The 20,838-nt window shown below is 44.0% G+C and overlaps 1 protein-coding gene across 6 annotated transcripts in view; it reads right to left on the bottom strand.

Moving 5' to 3' along the window:
* Positions 1-20,838, bottom strand: part of FYN (FYN proto-oncogene, Src family tyrosine kinase) — a 205,109-nt gene that overhangs the window by 72,735 nt on the left and 111,536 nt on the right. Inside the window, exon 4 of one of the 6 annotated variants that reach the window (XM_037065061.1) lies at positions 19,083-19,114. The exons of the other annotated variants lie outside the window; for them this stretch is intronic. The gene's annotated coding sequence lies outside the window, so the exon portion shown is untranslated. The remainder of the gene's footprint in view (positions 1-19,082; positions 19,115-20,838) is intronic. 6 annotated transcript variants of the gene reach the window in all.

Raw genomic sequence — 20,838 nt, forward strand, 5'->3', positions numbered from 1 at the left:
GCTATTCCTCTTCCCCTTCTGGTACCCCTATAATTCGGATGTTGGAACATTTAAAGATGTCCTGGAGGTTCCTTAGCCTCTCCTCATTTTTTTGAATTTTTATTTCTTCATTCTTTTCTGATTGGATGTTTCTTTCTTCCTTCTGGTCCACTCCATTGATTTGAATCCCAGTTTTCTTCCCATTGCTATTGGTTCCCTATGCATTTTCCTTCATTTCACTTAGCGTAGCCTTCATTTTTCATCTAATTTGCAGCCAAATTCAACCAATTCTGTGAGCATCCTGATCACCAGTGCTTTGAACTGTGCATCTGATAGGTTGGCTATCTCTTCACTGCTCAGTTGTATTTGCTCTGGAGCTTTGATCTGTTCTTTCATTTGGGCCATATTTCTTTGTCTCCACACACCTGTTACATAGCGTAACAGGTGTTCACCAGAGCAGGGCAACCCAGTCACTGGGTTGTGATGCTGTATGTGGGGGAGGGGTCCAGGAGGGAACAATGCCACTGTTCACCTTTCTGTAGGCTTTCAGTCACTTCCCCTGCTACCCACAATCAAATTGGGCCCTTCTGGTGCTGGTTCCCATGTGGGTGGGCTTATGTACATTCTAGGACCCGGTGGGTCTCTCCAACAAACTCTCCTGTGTGGCTGGGAGTCTTCCCTGTACCTCAAGCCCCACAGGTGTTTTCAATTGGTGTTTTGAGGCTTTATTTCCCAGTGCTGGGACCCTAGGTTGACCCATCTGTCTCTCTCCCCAGTTTCCCCTGGTTTATCTGAGCACAAATGTGTGACCATGGTCAGCCAGCTGCCTTGCACACAGTGCCTCACTTCACAATTGCTCCCTAGCTAGGTCTGCACATTGCCACCCCATGCCCAGGGTCTGCCAGCCACTGCCTGTGTGCCCAGGGTCCACCCACTGCCATCTAGTGCACCCAGTGTCACCGCTTTTTGTGCCAGGATCCCTCTCTGATCAGCCACCTGACTCCGCCCTTCCTATTGGTCTGGATGAATGTGTCTTCCTCCTTGGTTGTCGGACTTTCATAGTTCAATTTTCTGTCAGTTCTGGTTGTTGTTTTGTTTCTAAATTGTTGTTCTCCTTATTTTGGTTGTGTGAGGAGGCACAGTGTGTCTACCTATGCCTCCAGTTTGGCTGGAAGTCACCCTGCAGGATACAATTTTTTTTAGTGTTGTTCTGAAGAGTAACTGAACTTGAGGTTATCTCCTTAAAGGTGACAATACAGAAGTTTATCTTCCCCTTTCCTGAGTCTGCAGGATTATGGTCCTGGGCATAGAAAAAACACAGCCTTGAAACCTTGAGGTCCAAATCCACATCACTGAAAATAAGTGACTAGTAGGAGGATGAAGGCAGTGATGGGTGTGGCAGACTGCTCACTGTCCCACCAAATCCACTCTTTTCCCACAGTAACAGAGTTTTAACTGTTAGGCCTATCTGTGGCTATGCAGATGAACATTCCACTTTTCAGACTCCCTTGCAGCTACGTGTGGCCATGTCACTTAATTCTGGCTAACTGATTGCAAGTGGATATTCATCTAATGAGTCCTTCAAAAGGGAGTAGGTTGCACTCCATTCTTTCTCCCACCTTTTGTGGACTGAAAAGCAGATGTAGTGCTGGTGAACTGGCTTCAACTAAACAGAGGATGGTAACCTAACAGGGCATGGCAGGGCTGTAGCACAGAAGGAGCCTGGCCCTTGGAAGGCTTTGTGAAGCACAGCTGCTTTTTCACCTGAGAGCTCTGATCTCAGACCCTAACATTAGAAAGGCATGAATATCTATTTCATGTGAGCCATTATTTTGGTGGGGGGAGCGAGGTGGGGTCTTTTGATTATAATAGGTAGCCTGAACCCCAACACAAGAAGGCAGTAAACCTCAGACTTGGTCTCTTGCCTATTTTTTCCCCAGCCTCTAGAACTAATAAGAGCATCTGACTTCCTTTGATACTTACAGTTAACCTTGGATTAAGGCAGGTTAGTAGGATAACAACAAGAACAAACTATAACGATAACTACCATTTATTGAGAATATATTTTCTGCTTGGCACTTCACATATGTGATTTCATTTAATTCTCAGAACAACCTTAAAAGGGTATTTCACAGTTAACCTTGGACTCACAGAATTTAAGTAACTTGCCCAGGGCTACCCAGTCACTGGGACCTGGATTGGAGTCCACGTCTAATGTAATCACATCTTCTTTAGACTACCCCATACTCCCTTTTGAGGGGCATACTCTGTTCCCAGTCATCTTCTTTGCTCTTTTTGCAAAAGCCTCATCACAATGCGGTTCCAGTTCTCTCTGGCTCTTCTCTAGGTTTAAATAGGTACAATGGTTTCCCTACTGAACTGCTGGAAATGAGGAAGTTAAAAAGAAAACAATAATAAAAACAAAGAAACTCCTCCCCCCAACAAAAGTTACACAGAAGTCACCATAGTAACAAATTACCAGTTTTCAACTGTTTAATTTCCCTTGCATTCTTGTTTCTCTGCACATGTCCTTTATTTATATTCAGCCTTTATCCAGCAAACATATTTTGATCCTATGTGACAGGCACTGTGCAAAGGGCTGTGGATATAAAGTCAAGTAAACAAGGCCCCTGCCCTTGAGCTTATTATACATACTCAGGAGGGAGACAGACAAGTCAATCAGTGGACTTGGGTTGGGAGGGGAGCACAGAGAAGCCCAAATTCATCCAGGTCAGCAACTGTGAAAGTGACTGGACACTGGCCCAGGCAAGGAGAGGGTGAGACAGCACATTTGAGAGCACAGAGGTTTGGTACGGTATGGTTCCATGTGGTTTATTTGATTTGTTACCCTATTTATGGAGCATTGAAACATGTGCCAGGCATACTGAGAAGCTTTGGGCTTGGAGAGTAAAGGAGACAGCTTCTGCTCAAGTGAAGACACCTTCTGCTTAGTGGAATGGATATGTGCAGCTGGGAAGGGGGCTGGAAACAAAGCCAGATCATGAACAACTACGTATCGTTCTACTGAGCGCTCACTATGGTGCCTCTGCTTTGCTATGTGCTATTGGCCAGCTGTCTCCTTCGACCCATCAACAGCCCTGTGAACCAGGTATTACTATTGTCTTACTATCATCGGCACTATTTTACGGATGGGAAGTAAGTGTAGGGAGGTCAAGTTACTTGCCTAAGGCTCATAGCTAGGCTGGCTGGATTTTAACCCAGATCTGACTGAATCTAATACATACATAGTCTTACCCATGTGCTCATAGGCTAAAGCATTTGCACATTATCCAGATGACATTTATTCAGTACTAAGTGGAAATGAAGTTGGGTCTTGATAGGCACATACTGAAATGAGAAAGAGAAAAGAGAAGCATGGGGGAGCAGGACAGGGAGGCAAGGAATGGGAAGAGATTGCACACAGGTGGACAGAGAGGCATTTCAACTTACTCAGCCGGACAAACAACTCTATCCATTCTAGCCAAGTGTCTATGCATAATTCATACCGCATAAATCATCCCCAACTGTATCAAAGCTGTAGTTTTTGTTGCCGGGAGCATACAGATTTGAAACCATATAGCTGCAGAGGTGCATATAGCTACGAGACTATGTGATTACATTTTCGGAGAGCTCTGTCGCAGAAAGAAGCTCAAGATCTTTTGGGGCTGGTAGGAGTGGGACATAAAGACTTGTGTGTTGCTGTGTAGCTAGCTGCCTACACTTGACAAGAACAGACAGCAACAGAGATCAATACTGCAATGCAGGACATTTGGAGAAAGACACTGCACACTAAATAGGGCATGTAACAGCTAATACCTGACAATGAACTGATGTCCTCAAGAGGAAATTTGAAGAAGGGTCTTGAGTGAGAAGTACAGGTAAGAGTAAGGTAAACAGAGGCCCACCACTCTCCCCCTCCGACTGTGGGGCATTTACTCCATCAAGTCTAACAGGGATGTCTTTATCATGACGCAGAAGTGCTAGTTACACCTGTCTTGTGTGAAGTATGTAATATTAACAAATGCTTTGGGCTGAGGTCAGAATATGGCTTACATTTTAGCCACAACAGCTCTGCTCACACCTACAGGCTCACCGCAGTCAGAGGACAGGACCCCCGCTCACCCGTCAGCAGGCCTGGGCAGCAGCACTTGGCCCCAGCACTGACCACAATGGGCCTGTCCCCAGCGTTTATGCTGAGCTCCAGGTAACGGTGACCCGAATGTGCCTTCACACTCTGCCCAGTTCTGGGTGAATACAACCCAAGCTGACTCAGTGAGTAACAATGGCACATACTTGGAACAGGCCCAGGCGACAGCTCTACCATAATTCTCTTTGACAAAGGCTGACCCAACATGCTGATTTTCAGCCCAGGTGGAAAAAATGGTCCTTTGTATAACCAGCCTACGCAGTCTTAGTTTCCACCAGGTTTCATTTTTAATCTGGACACACAGTCCCTGAATGCACTTCCCTCAAAACCCCTCTTCACTTCCTAGCCATCTTGTTTCCCTTTTAATCTTTACCTTTTTTACATAGGTTCTACTGCTAAAATTAAACTGTTGCTAAAAATTAGTGAATCTACGTATCTCTTGTAGAACAAATTGATTATTTATACCAATTTTTGCCTTTCCAAACCTACTAAACTGTTTACTAACTTTGTTTTTATTAACCCTACCTCCACTGTTTTAAATCTGTTTCTAACACGCTTGCTGGTTAATCTTCCCTTCCATTTTTCTCATTATTTCCTTTATGCTTCAAACATTTGATTGCTCTGCAGCTTAAAATAATGGCTTAAATTTCTTTTTACTTTGGCCCTGTTTCCCCCTTGTTAAGCAAACAAACAAACTGTATCACCTTTTTTGGTACCAGAGCATTTTGTTTTCTCATGTAGGCCAGGTAACAAACTGTCAATCTTTTGCAAACAAGACAAGACAAAACAAACCCAAAACTACTCCAAACCCTCCTTCGTTTCTGTGTTGTGACTCCAGCACAGAGAAGTGATGCTATGGGCAGAACTTTCAGTTGCTAACATCAAGTACTGGGAGTCCTCCCTTAACATCGTCAACAGGCTCTAGAACGGCGGTGAAACTATGTAAAACCAATTTTACTGTAGGCTAATTGATACAAAAAAGAGTTAAGTTTCTACAGCATCTCACCAGTGATATAATAAAAAGATGTTTTTCAAGGACCTGCTATCCTGGAGAGAATGTGAAAAAAAATTCACACATACTGCTGGTGGGATGTAAATGGATACAACTAACTTGGAGAAATAATTTTACAATATTTAATGAAGATGAAGATGCATCAATCCCATGAGCAGCAATTCCACTCCCAAGTGCAAACCCTAAAGGAACATGCCTACGTGAACCAGGGGATATATGCACCCTGCAGGTCTGGGGACCCCCAGGAATCTGCATTTGTATAGCTCCACCGACAATGTGGGGGGCTCACTCTACTGCAAGGGTCTGGACTGAAGGCTTACAATATCTATTCATATCTGTCTTTGGAGCTTGGTTCCCCCTAGGCCTGTGGTTGCAGCCAGAGGAAAGTTCGCTGAGGAGGAGTGCTGGGGAAAGGCACGTGGTTGTGTGAACATTCTCGGGGCTCCGATTCCTGGATAAAGACAGCTGGTATGAGGTTCTGGAAGACTCACTGTTGTTTCCTGCGCTTCTCTGACACCCCTGGCTGCCAGGGAGAGGTTTGGCTTGTGTGTTCCTCACTCAAACCCCATCTCATCTCGGAGGCAGCAATATCATCATCGTTTTCATCTTCAACACAAAGCTCACCATGACAGGGTGCTGCTGTGAATGTGGTGCTCCCTGCCAGCACCAGGAAACATCTAGATGAGGCTGAAAGGTGAGCTCTGGTAAAGAGCCATGGTTCTTTAACACACAGGTGGCGTGTCCCCTCTGTGCATGCCCTTACATGGGCATCTATGTTTGTAACTCTGGGTATTCTGAGCCCAACACAAGCACAATGCCTGGTACACCTGGCCTGTAAGAAATACTTTCAAATGACAACGACCAGGAAGTCAGAAAATGAACCAAAGAAGTGCAGGAAATTCTCTGCCTTACTCGAGAAGCTTCCCCGGGTCTTCCTCTGCTCTCTCCACTCTCATTCAGGGAGGCTGTGTAAAGGTGGCTCCATGTCACGCTCGCTTCCATTAACTTTTCCTCTAGATGCCAAGAACGGCTTCTGCTGTCCCTCCCTCCCCCACCTGTAGGTGGCCAAACGGGGAAAGCGCACGGATTGGCTAGAAGGTCTCCTTCCATTGGTCCATTCTAATAATCTTATGTTGAAATTTAAATATCCCCAGGGCAAAGTACTGATTATTGTGTAGCTACTGTTCCTTTAGGTTTAAAAATATCTTCACGGTGTCAAAAGCTTGATTGATTCCACTGGGCACCTAAAACCTACTGTTATTTAGCACCAGTAATGTACTGAGGGTGGAGGCAATTTGTTTAGTTTAAATTATTACGTATGTGTGGGAGACGATGATGTTATGTTGGAAGGAAGTCAAGATGGTGATGTGATGTAAATACAAATGGAGTTTGGCCTGTGCGTCAGGAAGGCCGCAGAACCCGTCTCAGCACCCCACAGCCCCGCTGGGCTTTGCCTCTCACTTGGGGCTGCTGTAGTCCCCACTGGGGCTGCCTGCTGCCTGCCAAGCTGACTGTCTCAAGGAGTGCCTCAGACAGGCAGTTCATTATTTGGGCCTGTGGGGAGAGACAGGAGTGATTTTTCCTTTAATGGTTTCCATTTCACTCTTTCAGTTCCGAGATGGGTTTCCTTTAATTTTTCTGCTCTTCCTATCCTCCCTCGTCGCCTCAGGGTGTCAGAGGCTGAAAGCCAGGATCCAGGGGTAGGGTTTACATTTTGTTTATGTGACTAAACTGACTCTGGTTTCTTTCTTGCAAAATGTGGATTCTGCCAATTTTTATAAGAATAGTCATATTCTGGACTTCTGTCCAAGATGGAGGCATAGGTAGACACTGTGCCTCCTCACACAACCAAAATAGGGATAACAATTTAGAAACAAAATAACAACCAGAACTGACAGAAAATTGAACTATATGGAAGTCTGACAACCAAGGAGTTAAAACAGACACGTTCATCCAGACCGGTAGGTGGGGTAGAGTCAGGTGGTCGGGCAGAGAGGGGTGGAGGCACCAAAAGCAGTGGCGCCGGGTGTGCAAGGCACTTCGGGTGAGCAAGACGGCAGCAGGCGGACCCTGGGTGCGGGGTGGTAATGGGCTGACTCAGCGAGTCCTCAGTGAAGTGAGGAACTGCACTCAAGGCAGCTGGCTGACTACAGTCACTTTTGTGTGCAGATAAACCAGGTGAAACTGGGGAGACAGACAGAGCAACCCAGGGTCCCAGCGCTGGGAAATAAAGCCTCAAAACACCAATTGAAAACACCTGTGGGGGTTGAGGTGCCTGGAGAGACTCCCAGCCTCACAGGAGAGTTTGTTGGAGAGACTCACAGGGTCCTAGAATGGACACAAGACACAGCCCACCCACATGGGAACAAGCACCAGAAGAGTCCAGTTTGCTTGGGGGGAAGTGGCAGAAGGGACTGAAATCCAACAGAGAGCGGAGCAAGCACCACTGTTCCCTCTTGGACCCCTCCCCCACATATAGCGTCACAATGCAGTGACTGGGTTGCTCCGCCCTGGTGAACACCTAGGGCTCTTCCCCTGACATGTAACAGGCACAACAAAACAAAAAAAAAATGGAAGAATGGAAGAACAGATCAAAGCTCCAGAGCAAATACAACTGAGCAGTGAAGAGATAGCCAACCTATCAGATGCACAGTTCAAAGCACTGGTGATCAGGATGCTCACAGAATTGGTTGAATTTGGCTGCAAATTAGATAAAAAATGAAGGCTACGCTAAGTGAAATGAAGGAAAATGCATAGGGAACCAATAGCAATGGGAAGAAAACTGGGATTCAAATCAATGGAGTGGACCAGAAGGAAGAAAGAAACATCCAATCAGAAAAGAATGAAGAAATAAAAATTCAAAAAAATGAGGAGAGGCTAAGGAACCTCCAGGACATCTTTAAATGTTCCAACATCCGAATTATAGGGGTACCAGAAGGGGAAGAGGAATAGCAACATATGGAAAACTTATTTGAACAAATAATAAAGGAGGACTTCCCCAATCTGGCAAAGGAAATAGACTTCCAGGAAATCCAGGAAGCTCAGAGAGTCCCCAAGATTTTGGACACAAGAAGGAACACACCAAGGCACATACATCATAATTACATTATCCAAGATAAAAATGGAGAGAATCCTAGAAGCAGCAAGAGATAAGGAGATGGTCACCTACAGAGGAGTTCCCATCAGACTGTCAGCAGATTTCTCCAAAGAGACCTTGCAGGCAAGAAGGGGCTGGAAAGAAGTATTCCAAGTCATGAAAGGCAAAGACCTCCACCCAAGATTGTTCTATCCAGCAAAGCTTTCATTTAGAATGGAAGGGCTGATAAAGTGCTTCTCAGATAGGGTCAAGTTAAAGGAGTTCATCATCACCAAGCCCTTATGATATGAAATGTTAAAGGGACTTATGTAAGAAAAAGAAGATCAAAAATATGTATAGTAAAACGACAGGGAACTCACAATTATTAACAAGCCCACCTAAAAGAAAAACAAACAAGTAGAATAGGAACCAGAACCACAGAAATGGAGATCACATGGAGGGTCAGCAACGGGAGTGGGAGGAGAAGGGGGAAAAGGTACGGAGAATAAGTAGCATAGATGGAAGTTAGAAAATAGATGGGGTGGGCAAGAATAGTATGGAAAATGTAGAAGCTAAAGAACTTAAGACACATGGACATGAACTAAAGGCGGGGAATGTGGGTGGGAGAGGGTGTGCAGGGTGGAGGGGAATGAAGGAGGGAAATAGGATAACTGTAATGGCATAATCAATAAAATATAAAAACAGTCAAATTCTGCTATTAATCACTGATAAGACGTGACTGATACCTGATCATCTTTGAGCTAAAAAAGGGATACATGCATTTCATATGATTCAAACTAGTAGACAATATCTAGACCATTATCTGGCCACACAGTAGGTGCTCGAGATAAACCACAGGTTGAACACTCAGTGTGAGGACAGGAGGCATGCCGGAGCCTGGGGTTCTCTTGGGGTCATGACTGGCTTTTCTATCCCAGGCACAAACGACATCCACTGACTTCCTGGCTGCCCAGGAAACAGCCAGTCTGCCATCACTGGTGTCCAGGCGCACGCCAAACTAATCACCTTAGATTAAGGATAACATTAGAGAAGTTTAACTGAGTAGGCAGTGAAATGAATTATTCTGATAAAAATTAAGAGAAAAGAAGGAAAATGAAGAGAAGAAAAAGCTGAATTTCTGCCTAATCTTTATTTGGTTTAAACTCCAGGAAGAATCCACTGCCTAGAATATTCAAAGGGAACCACAGTGGTCATATGATATGCACGTGTTTTAATGTATTATTTGGAAGGTGTGGGTGGAGGGTTGTTTATCTTTTAGAGAGAAAAGGAGGTGTCAGTATAACTCTTGGGTTAAAAAAACTGAGTGTGAATCATACCATCAAAGAGTCAATTCCAGGGCTCATGGAGGCTCTCCAATCAGGCAGCATTTGTGCATGTAATAAGCTCATTTTCACCTAACTGGTCACGTTCAAGCACAGACTACTTGCCCTAGTCTGACAACTAATAACACAGAGAAGAATGCATGGATCTCAAGACAGAAGGGGTTATATTTAGCTCCACTGCTTCCTCAAATATATGAAGAGACAGCTCTGAAAGCCCCGTCATTTTCAGCAAAGTCCTCTTGGCCTTGTGTGATATGAGATCAGAAAGCTTAAAGGGAATCAAAACAGCCACATTCTGACTCCTTACGGATCACTTCCATGGCCCCACAAAGCACTGCCAGCCTCTCTCATTGCACTGTTCCTCAGAGGGCCTGAGTCACCTAAGGGCAGGGCTTGCTCTGGACACCCTGGGACCTTCAGAGACCACAAGGGCTGCTGGATCCAATCAGACAGTGGATCCCAGGGGCAGCCACCATCTCAATGCCATCTGAGCAAGATCACCTGGCCCTTCTCCTTTTCCTATGCTAAAGTAAGAGCAGAGTCCTCTGTCAACCCAATATACTCACCCTTTGACCAGAACTGAAGGATCTGGAGGGATATGGCTTTGAACATTTTGGGTTAACAGTTTAGGGACTTGTGGCTTTTTCTGATGGTAATCGTCCTTGCTAACCAACTATCTAATGCATTCTATGACCAAAACTCACTTGTTTGCTGCAGATAGACTCACTGGATTCAGTAATGAAAAGGAGAAAATGACTGAGGAAAAAGACAGTTTGCTTGGTAGTGTGTGGAGAGCCCCTGGGGTGTTGGCGGTGGCCCTGGCTCTGTGGTACGATGGGCTGCTCAGCCCAGGAACCATCGGAGGCTGACACCAGCTGGGGGTGGGGGTCTGCGTGTGAGGTCAACGGCGCCATGAGCACACAGCCCTGTGCCTGAGAGGTGGGGGGTGGGGGGGTAGTGGCTCCTGCAACCTACAAAGACTCCTTATTTGTCTTCAATTATTTGCTGAAAGAGCCCAAAATGCACCTGACATCAAAGTGGAGACCAAGAGCTGGGAGTGGTGATGCAGAGAAGGAACTAAAATAGAGAACTGAAAACTCATTTGGTCACTTGAAGAGTTTTGTCTTTTGGATTCTGGCCTATTTCTCTTTTCTGTTAACCAAACCAACAAAAAGCTCCAACCGTCATTTTTTGTCCTCCAGTTTTCTTGGGAAGGCAGAGAGCAGAAAAGAGTCTAAGCAGAATGGAGAAAATAACTGGCCACTGTTGGGACTGCGAGATTAGGCTAGTTTAACAGACAGTGGGTTCCCATGACTCTCACAGAGGAGCCATGCAGACCTAGTTCTAGCCCCAGGTTAACTAGGAGGAATAGGAAGTGCATCCCACACGATCGCAGCCACTCATGAGGTCAGGAAAAAGTTTGGTGCTCTAGACAGCTGCACCCCACACACCTGTAAGTGTCCGACATGGATCTAAGACCCATTACTGTTACATATCTGTGTTGGCCAATTACTTAAGAATCAAGCTGATAAGGGAAACATGCAATGTTAATATGTCGGTAACAACAGAGTTAACAATGTAATAATTCTGTACATCATTAAGGATAAGCAAAAATGAAGCTCAAATCCAGAGACAAACAATTGCTTATGTTTTTCCTATATAACAGTGCCAGGGCCAGGCCTAGGGTGAGGTGAGTGAGACACTTGCCCTAGGAGCAAAATGGAATGAGATGCCAAAAAGCTTAATAGTCAGGATAAAAAGGATAGCACTAAGATATTATTTACCTTGATTACTGAGGTTCTTTTTGGTGCCTTTAAATTAAGTACTTAAGGAGAGTGCCTCAGTTGCTGGTAAAAGTCCGTCAACTAAAGGTAGTGAATGACTGGAGGATGCCCAGTTACAGAATTATGGGTGAAACCAACTGATAGACTCAAGAAAGAGTCTTCAGATGTATCCTGCTCTTGGCCAATGATTCCCCCTTCTAGGAATGATCCTAAGGAAACAACACAGATGGGCATGAAGATTTAACAACACTCACTTCAGTGTTATTCGTGATAATAAACTGGAAATAATCTAGGTACCTACCCACAGGGGATTAACAAAATGTGGTACCATAGCAGATTCTATGCAGATTAAAAATGGTAATGTGGCAGAATATTAGTAATCCTGAAAGACATTTGTGATAAAGGGAAGCACACAAGTTACAAAATACTAGGTGGATATATGATCCCACTTTTCCTGCCCTCTATACTCATTCTCCGCGTGGCAGAGTGATCTTTTTTAAAAAGTTATTCCTAGTCTTAAAGTGCTTTCCTACTGTATATAGAATAAATTAATACTATACAGCCATCCTGACTCAGGCCTCCACCTGTCTCTCCCCCTCTGGCCTCATCTTTCACTGCTCTCCCTTTCATGCCTCTTCCTCAGCCACGCTGACTGTCTTTCCGGCCTCTGAACAAGCCTTTCCCTTTTCCTAAAATGCTCTTCTCCAAAACACACACACAGCTGCCCGATTCCCAGGATCCAGCTCGAACGGCACCTCTTCCGAAAGGTTTTTCCTGTCAAACTCTCAGTTGGCCACTGCCCTGTCCCTCTGTCACAGCGCTCTCTTAGCTCCTTCGTAGCACTTAACAGTCTCAGAAATGAGCTTATTTATTTTCTTGGTTATTGGCTGCCTCTGCCCACGAGGAGGAGCGCTCCACAGGGGCAGAGGCTTCTCATGATTGTTCACGGTGCAAGGGCAGCGTCCAGAGCCACGCTGCGCACGGCGCAGACCCTCGGCACGTACACGTTGAATGACTGCAGGGAAACGTTTACGTACCTGCACTCAGATTAATGTACGCACACGCATTCGTGTAGAAACAAACAGAAATGAAATAGCACAGCACAAAGGGATATTTCTGGATGTTGAAATCATGGATGGTTCTAACTCTCCTCATTTTGCTTATTTTCATTCTCTACAATAATGAAAACAAGGTTGTTTTCCCTTTCTCTACTCTTTGTAGAGTATGGTCACTAAGGAAATGCTCCCACAGCTGTCAGAACTGGAAAAGAGCTCAGAGGATGTTTGGTTCCATCCCACCTCTCCTCTCGGGGACGTGGAGGCCGAGGCCCAGCATGGAGAAACGACTGCTGGTTTATGTAGAAGATGGCAAAAGCTCGCCCAGTGTTCCCTTCACTACACCAGTGGTCCTCCAGCTTTACACACACACACGAGTCATGCAGAAGGCGGGCTCATGTGAATGCACAGGCTGTCGAGCCCTTACCTCCTCAGTTTCCGAGTCAGCAGGGCTGGGCTGGGGTCTGAAAACCGGCATTTCTGACAGGTTCTGATGTTGCTGGCCTGAGGCCACACTATAAAAACCACTAGACTATGCCACGTTGCCTCTCAAAGCTCCAGTAGAAAGGTTTTGCTTTTTCTGTAGGAATGGCAGTGATGCAAACAGTATCTTCAACCAAAGAATTCATAGAAAACTCTACCTTTTGGGCCCTCTCGCAGAAGTTTGTCCCAGAAGGAAGGGGCCAGTGATAAACAATTTTGAGGGCCTACTCTACCCCAGGCATTGTGCTGGATGACCTATAGTCTGTTGAATTGTTTTACTGTATAAACCCTAAACTCAGGGAAAGGAATTTGCCTAAAAGCAAACAGCTAAGAAGTGATGGAATCAGATTTCAAATCCATGTCAATTTGACTTTAAAGTCCATGCTCATTCTTTAACATAAGAACAAAACAAAAAACTGCATCATTTAGAGTGCAAATCAACATCTCCATAATATGATGCCACATTCCCAATGATATTGAAGGTGTACACACCAACACGAACATCCAACCTTTTCTCTGGGTCTGAAGCCAGGGTTTATTCATTTACATGGTATTCAGCAACTTCCAATCCCAGAACCCCAGGGTAAAGATGATTTGAGTCAATGCCTGGCTTACTGCAAGTCATCTGTGAAATAAGTGGGAGAGGGAGAATTTATCAATCTCAACCTCTGATAAAGAGAAGAATTCAGACATGCTTTATGGAGAAAGAACCTAACAGATTTAGTAGCTGAACAGAACAGTCCCACTATTTGAGGAACTAAATTTCAGTTAAAAGGCCAAAAGCCAAATATAAATGTGGGAATGTATTACTTACCACTTTAGGTTAAAAACAACCTGGAAGCTATTTATTGCTCCCTTTCTATTTAGTTGAGGAGGAAATTAAAAGGGGATAAGGAATCTTAGGTGACAAGGTCACCACACTACAGACATCCACACAGTTAATGAATTACAATTTGCCCTACATCGCAGTCACATGAGATCCAGGTTTGGGAAAGCTCTGTAAATACTGCAAAAAAAACTGAAAATGGGCTCAATGACATTCTATAATGTCATAGTTTTGCCCAGAATTCCAGATTTAGAACAAGGTTAAAACTTAATGGGTTATGTCAAGAACAACAACAAAAAGTGGAGTTTTCTGCATCTGTCTTTCTGCCTTTCTTGTTTCACATCATGATTCCCTCCGTGTCTCGTTCCAGATCCCCAAAGCAGCTGCATAAATAGGGTTCGCATGAAAATAAAAGGAAATACTTTCTGTGTTATTCTGGCTATAGAGTCAGAGGGGTGAGGGCTTCAACCAAGACAGTGCACATGAGCATTCCCTTCCCGTGTCCTCTCCAAGGGCTCTTGGTCCCTCTTCTTTCAGAAGCTCAGGTTCTTATTGTGACCAATGAAAGGCCTGTACATTTGGCTAGCACAACTGGCCAGTGGCGATCTCAGACAGAAAGAAGGAACAAGGCAGAGTGGGTATAATAAAAGGACAAGAGGATCCCAGAGATGGGTACCAGAGATGGGTATACATTGTGCTAGATGACCTACAGTTTGTGTAATCATTTTACTGTATAAAACCTAAACCCAGAAAACGGAATTTGCTTAAAATTTGATGACAAAGGCAGCCTTGTTCTAAACACAATTACAAATACATTTAAGATTCGAAATGATGGTGGTCTTCGTGTGTAGCACATCAGTAAGGCACACCAAATTCACAGCCCCTCTTTTGTTAGTGTCTGAAAAGATCTGACTCTTCTATTCACGATAGAAATGCATGGGATTTTATTTATTACAGAAAAAAAGAGGTCTGTGAGGTCTTGTAGAATGATTCCTGGGTTTTGAAGCTGACGAGCTGTTTCTGCTCTCAGCTCCTAAGTTAGCCATCTAATGTGGGACGTGAAATTGGACCATGCAGTATCACATATGAGCAAGTTCTCTTTTTGTTCCTATGCTTGCCCTTTATGAAGGGTTGGAGAATAGCCACCTGCCTTCCCCAGAGAAATGATGCAGCCACAGCTGCAAATGCAGGTTCAGCAGCCATTATCCTACTGTTACGTGTTTGCTTTTCAGTGCTACACTGGCCTGGCAGAAAGAACTGCCTCATCTCTCTCCCTCTCCCTCTCTCTCTCCCTCTCCCTCTCCCTCTCTCTCTCTCTCTCTCTCTCTCTCTCTCACACACACACACACACACACACACACACACAGCAACCAAAGCCTGTGTCTGCATCAGCCCCCACACCTGTGTCCTGGAAAGGACTTAAGATATTCCCTAATTTCTCTCTAAGTGGACAGTTAATTATTCCATAGGGTTCCTATATATTTTGGCGGTGTGCAGGGCTCTCGATTCTCCCAGATTTCACAGGGGCCTTCAGCCTGGGGTGGTTCACACAGAAGACAAAAGAGTAGCTATTCAGCAGATGATACTCTTTAGGCCTTTAGGGAGGGCACTCAGCTGGAAAGATTTGTTTTCCTTGGAGATCGGAAGTGCTTTCCCAGCAATTATTTGATCTTTCCTGGGAACTCGTACTTTTGAACAATCTCCCAGCCTGGCGGGAGCACAGAGACTTCTATTCTGGTCTCAGCATTATCATTAACCAGACGTGTGACTTTGGGCAAAATCATCTGGCCTTTACTTCACCTCGGCTTTCTCATTTGCCTGCTGGGACAATTATCCCTTCTCTGCTTAATTCACAGGGTTTTTGTGACGGTAAAACACAGTGGTATATGCAAAGGTATTCAGGGGATTAGGTGGTACATGTATTATATCCTTTTTTCTGCCCTGGTTTACATTATTAGTACTACATTCTGGTTTTCTTTCTCAGAATTGGGTAGGAATTCTTTCATGCAGAGAGATAGAAAGTGCAACCTGAGAGGAGAGCATTGTCAGGTTCTTGTTCCCACTTGGACAAAGACAGCAAAGAGAACAGGGCCAGAACACTGTAACACTGTCCTTGAAAGTCTGTTTTGCTAGGGCCACAGCACATTCTGGTTCTTATTTGTATCCTCTTCAGAGGTCCTACAAAGAGGGCTACTGCAGTGTGGAATGAACAAACAAATGATCCACCCACCATTTATGGACCAAGACTGTGTGTCCAGCAGAGTGCACAGAACGCAAAGATGCAAAATGCCGTGCCCATAGCTGAAGAGTTCAGCCAGTGGGAGAAGGCAGTCACGGAGAGGACTTGTTCTGCTTCACTGTGGCAAGTGTGTTCTCCTGAATAAACATACATGATGCTCTGAGGGGCTCAGGCATGTGGGTGTCACCTCTACTCTGTGGAAGCTGGACGGATTGTCAGAGGATAAGCATGTGATCTGGGGCTGCGGAAAGGACTTGTGGAGGAGTGGGGTGGGCTAAGTGCTCTGCAGACCGAGGGACAGCTCTTATGAGGGTGCAGATCCAGGAAGGAGCACTCCAGGGGGCAGCCTGGTTTGGTGTGACAAGCAAAAAGGCATGTAGGCAGACACCGGAGAAGGTCAGGCAGGGGCCTAGATTAGAAAGGAGGAGCAGGCCATCAGGCTTCTGAGTAAGAGCCACACAATAGATTTGTCTTTCAGAGGATGGCTGGAGGGAGAGGGTGAGGGGATAATTTAGAATTTAATGTTAACATCTGCATTTCACAACACAGAACACTTCACAAAAAGTCCTGGTTCTTTTTGTAATCTTTGCAAATTCCAAGTTAACACAGCCAACCATCAATTAGAGAGTGACTATATGCCTTAAAATATTCTTCAAGTAATAATAAATTTCCATTGCACGACTTACAAAACACCAATTTCCCATGTAATCTAAGATGAGCTCTGTGAAAAGGAAGGAACAACCCTGTGCTTCTGAAGTGTGGCTGGCCGCTTGTGTGCTGAGGCTCCAGGAAGAGTGTGACAGCAACAGGCACCTGCTGTCCCGCTGCACACCTGGTACACAAAGGGCTGGTGTCCAGCTTCGGGAAAAACCCTCAGAAATAAAAAGAATGTCTAACAATTTGGGGGTGTTTAGCAGTATTGTGAACTTTTCAAGTCCCTCCCTCTTTCTTCATGTTCTTTCTTTTTCATGTTTGGGTGTAATTCGCATGCAGTTCAATATGTAGGTGCTAAGTGTGCAGTTCGGTGAGGTCTGACAGATGTACATGCCTGTGTAGACTAAGCCCTGTGTAAACTAAGACAGAGAACATTTTCATCACCCCAGAAAGGGCCGGCGGGGCCCCTCTACAGTCAGTCCCATCCAAGACAACCACAGTTGTGGTTGCTACCACCACAGATTGGTTTTGTCTGGTTCAGGACCTCATATAAATGTAATCATATTCTTTGAGTCTACTTATTTTTGACACTTATCCACGATAATGCACATGTCAGTAGTTCATTATTGATGAGTACTATAGTAGTTTTTATTACTTTATTCATTATAGTGGTTTTATTGCTGAGCAGCATTCCATGACATAAATATGCCACAATTTGGTATGTTTTTTAATGGCTCTCTCTTTTGCTAATGTATGCAGCTGCCTACCTAAGGCAAGGGAGCAAGGGGCATGGTGTGCAAGGTCAAGTGAAGAGGCGGATTGTTCTCGAAGCTGCCAGGCAGTGATAAGTGGGCTTCATCTTCAGAACCTGCTAGAAGTAACGAGAGTTAAAACTTCAGGCAAATCGGGAGAGGGGCCGTCCCTGGTACCATCTGAGCGCTTATGTCTGGGTCACAGAAGCCGATGAAGTGGTTCCCAAGAGGGAAATGCTGATTCTAGGGAATTCTGATACTCAGGGTGAATGGTTGGACAGATTAATTTAGATGATCACAATATTATTCAAAAAATTAAAATGTGTCCACAGAGGCCTGCACGTAGCCCAGGATTCTCCATGGTCTTCCCACCTAAGTGTCAATATTTTACTCTTTCAAGCAGCACGTTAGTAAGTAGACTGAGGAAGATCAGCAGAGAGAAGGTGATTTGAGAGTATTTTAAGAACTCACCAGTTTTCATAAGAGAACTGCACTTATGTCATGAACGCCAAGTCACTACTCAGCATGGTTTCAGTTGTGTTCAACCAAAAGGCACTTCCTGGAAGCTTCAAGGAGAGCCAATGGGCTCCAGCTAAAAGGGTTTATTGGGTAGCAGAGGATAAGGCAAAAAGTCAAGGGGAGGGGGAGTTATTTTGTAAGTCTTCTATTCATTTTTTCCCTTCCTCCATGGAACTGTTTAAAGACTCAGCCCAAATGACATCCAGAACACTTACGCTGCCTTCTCCTGTCCAGCTGTCACCGTTCACCATGAAAACTGTATGTGAACATGCTCTGATGACTTGAAACACACTATTTGGGTCAGCTCTGTCCTACGCCACCATTACACGGCCTTTGAAATGAGCTAATCATTTTGGCTCCAACACTCCTGTTATCATTGGAGGGGAGGCTGGTTCGCACAGTCATGCTGAAGACATGCCGCAAACAAAAAGCTCTCAGCTCTGGGTGGAGCCTGGTTTGGTTCCAAGAATCATGTGGATAATGTCCTAAAAAAAAAGCTGGCAGGCTTCCTTTCCATTTTTCAGAATAGATACATCTACTTGCTCTCTATTTTGTCCATCCCATTTTCTGAAGCAATTGCAAAGTAAATAATAACAATAGCTATCATTTTTGTTGAGCACTAACTATGTGTCAGAAACTAAGCTTTTGCTTCATTCTCACAAGTGAGAGTAGGTATTATTATTCTTTCTACTCCAATGATGAGAAAATGCCTCAGCTTCTACAGTTATTTATTACCATTCCACGTGTTACCTTGCCTAGTTGGTTGGACATGGGGGTTGGGAGAAGTGAAGGATTATGCATGAACAGAAGGGAAAAATAATCTCCTGCTTTGTCTCTCTCCTTACATATTTTAACATTAAATTTCTCAATTAGGTCAAAGCGAGAGATGAACTGTTGAAAGCTACAGCTAAGGTTTAACACTTATTTCTTAGAAGACTGTTAAGTAGACTGGCTTGGGATACAGGTTTTGGAACACATATTCATTCCAATAACAGTTACAGTTCAAGGTATCTCATAAAGAAAAGCCGTTGAGAACACTGTCCACAGGAAACAGCTGCAGCTGCTGAGGGAACTTCTGACATTAAGGAAATACGGAATTTCATGGAATTTGAGGAAGGCAGAAGTAACGTAACATACAACAACACTATCTTAGCAAGAGTGGGACATGTTTTCAGTAGATTCACTCACTGCACAGCACTTCATGCTTGCTTACCTCTCTCTGGGTTTTCAGGAAACAAGCATGGTCTATTGAGGGCAAGTATTAAAAGAAATGCGAACTAGACAGAGATATTTACAATTCAAGGGTTAGGGGCCTGTGGTTTGTTGCAAAGCTTGGGCCTCTTCAGATTATCATTTATAATACTCTTGCTTATTATAGACCTCGCTGGCCAATATGATATGTTGGAATTAACTACAGTGGCTGGTCCAAACTGAGATGTGACCTAAGTGTAAAATACATGTGTGTAACTGGATTTCAAATACTTGGAATGAAGAAAAGAATGCAAAATATCTCATTAATAATTTACAACATATAGACTGCATGTCGAAATGATAGTCCTTTGGATACATCGTCTTAAATAAAATATAATATTATTAAAATATTTATAAATATTTAATAATATTTATAAATAAAATATTATTAAAATTACTTTCATCTATTTCTTTTTAAAAATGTAGCTCTCAATAACCCGTGTTACTGAGTGAATGTTAAAAAACAGAACAAAAACCTGTGCTGCTGGCAACTGTGGTTTGTGTGCATGTCTATGGACAACACTCAATAATCAAAAACCAACCCCGGTCAAAGACCTGGGGCATTTGATCAAAAGCGGTAAACTGGTGGCATATGTTCCCTGGGAGCTGAGAAAAACGATGTCACTGACAGCGAGCACGTCCACAGCAGTCCTGCCCGGCCCGCTGTGACCTTGGGTAAGCCTCTCACCCTTCCTGAGAGTGGCCTCTACAGTGACGGATCCAGGTAACTGGGAATATTTCTTCTGGCGCTGACACTTCAGTCTGTGGCAAATTCGTAAGGGTTGGTAACTCAAGGGTGAAGGTGAACAAAAATTACCCCGCATTTGTTCAATGTTTGCAGCCTCAAATGTTGTCTGCTGATCTTTCACATACTATGAACTTTTGATTAAATCTTTCTGGAGAAATAGCTGAAATTTAATGGTGATAATAGTTGTGTTTATGTTATACAGACTGCACTACCCCGATGAAAGGATGATTCTATTTGCTCTGTGTGGCCAAATAAGTGGGTTTTATATGACAAGGTTATACTTTTAACAGGAAAAAACCTTATGAGTTCCTGAAAAACCCAACAAATACTTAATAATAAAAGGAGAACCCCAATGTTCTACAATATCCTAGGGGGGGCAGGGAAAGAACCAGTTATTTTTTTTAGCTCAGGTTCTACTCTGTTTCTATTTACTTTCAAAGCATCTAATTACCTGTTGGGAGTTACTCTGTATTTCCCAGGCAAATTGTATTACACCTTTTTTATATGATTTTAAAGTTTTTCCTTAGAGGGTAAAAATGTCAATAGATAGCTCAGTTATAACTAATAGGGTAAAGTTTCAGTACAATACAAGATTAATACCATTCATGACCCCATAAATATCTTAAATAAATGTATGCTCAGAATTTATGGGCAGACACGAATTTGGAATTAAGACAGTGTAGGGATCATGCCAATACTGTAGGACAGTAATCTTGATTATTATAAGACCTCCAGAAACACTGCATGATCTCCCCTGAAAGAACCATATTTTACATCTCCCCTTTATGGAGAATTTCTCTGTTATATCTAATTTAAATCTGACATCTTTAACTGCTGACGGTGCAGTGACAGTGTGTCCAACTGCTACTAACATACTCACTCACTGTGAAGCAGTCCTTGCTTTATCAGCTAGCTCTGGATTCTTAGTTGTGACTTTCTGGAACGTGACCATATCACTAACAATGACAAG

This window comes from Sturnira hondurensis, unplaced genomic scaffold, assembly GCF_014824575.4.
Source record: "Sturnira hondurensis isolate 20B ecotype Veracruz unplaced genomic scaffold, ASM1482457v3 Scaffold0015596, whole genome shotgun sequence".
In the NCBI taxonomy this organism is placed as follows: domain Eukaryota; kingdom Metazoa; phylum Chordata; class Mammalia; order Chiroptera; family Phyllostomidae; genus Sturnira; species Sturnira hondurensis.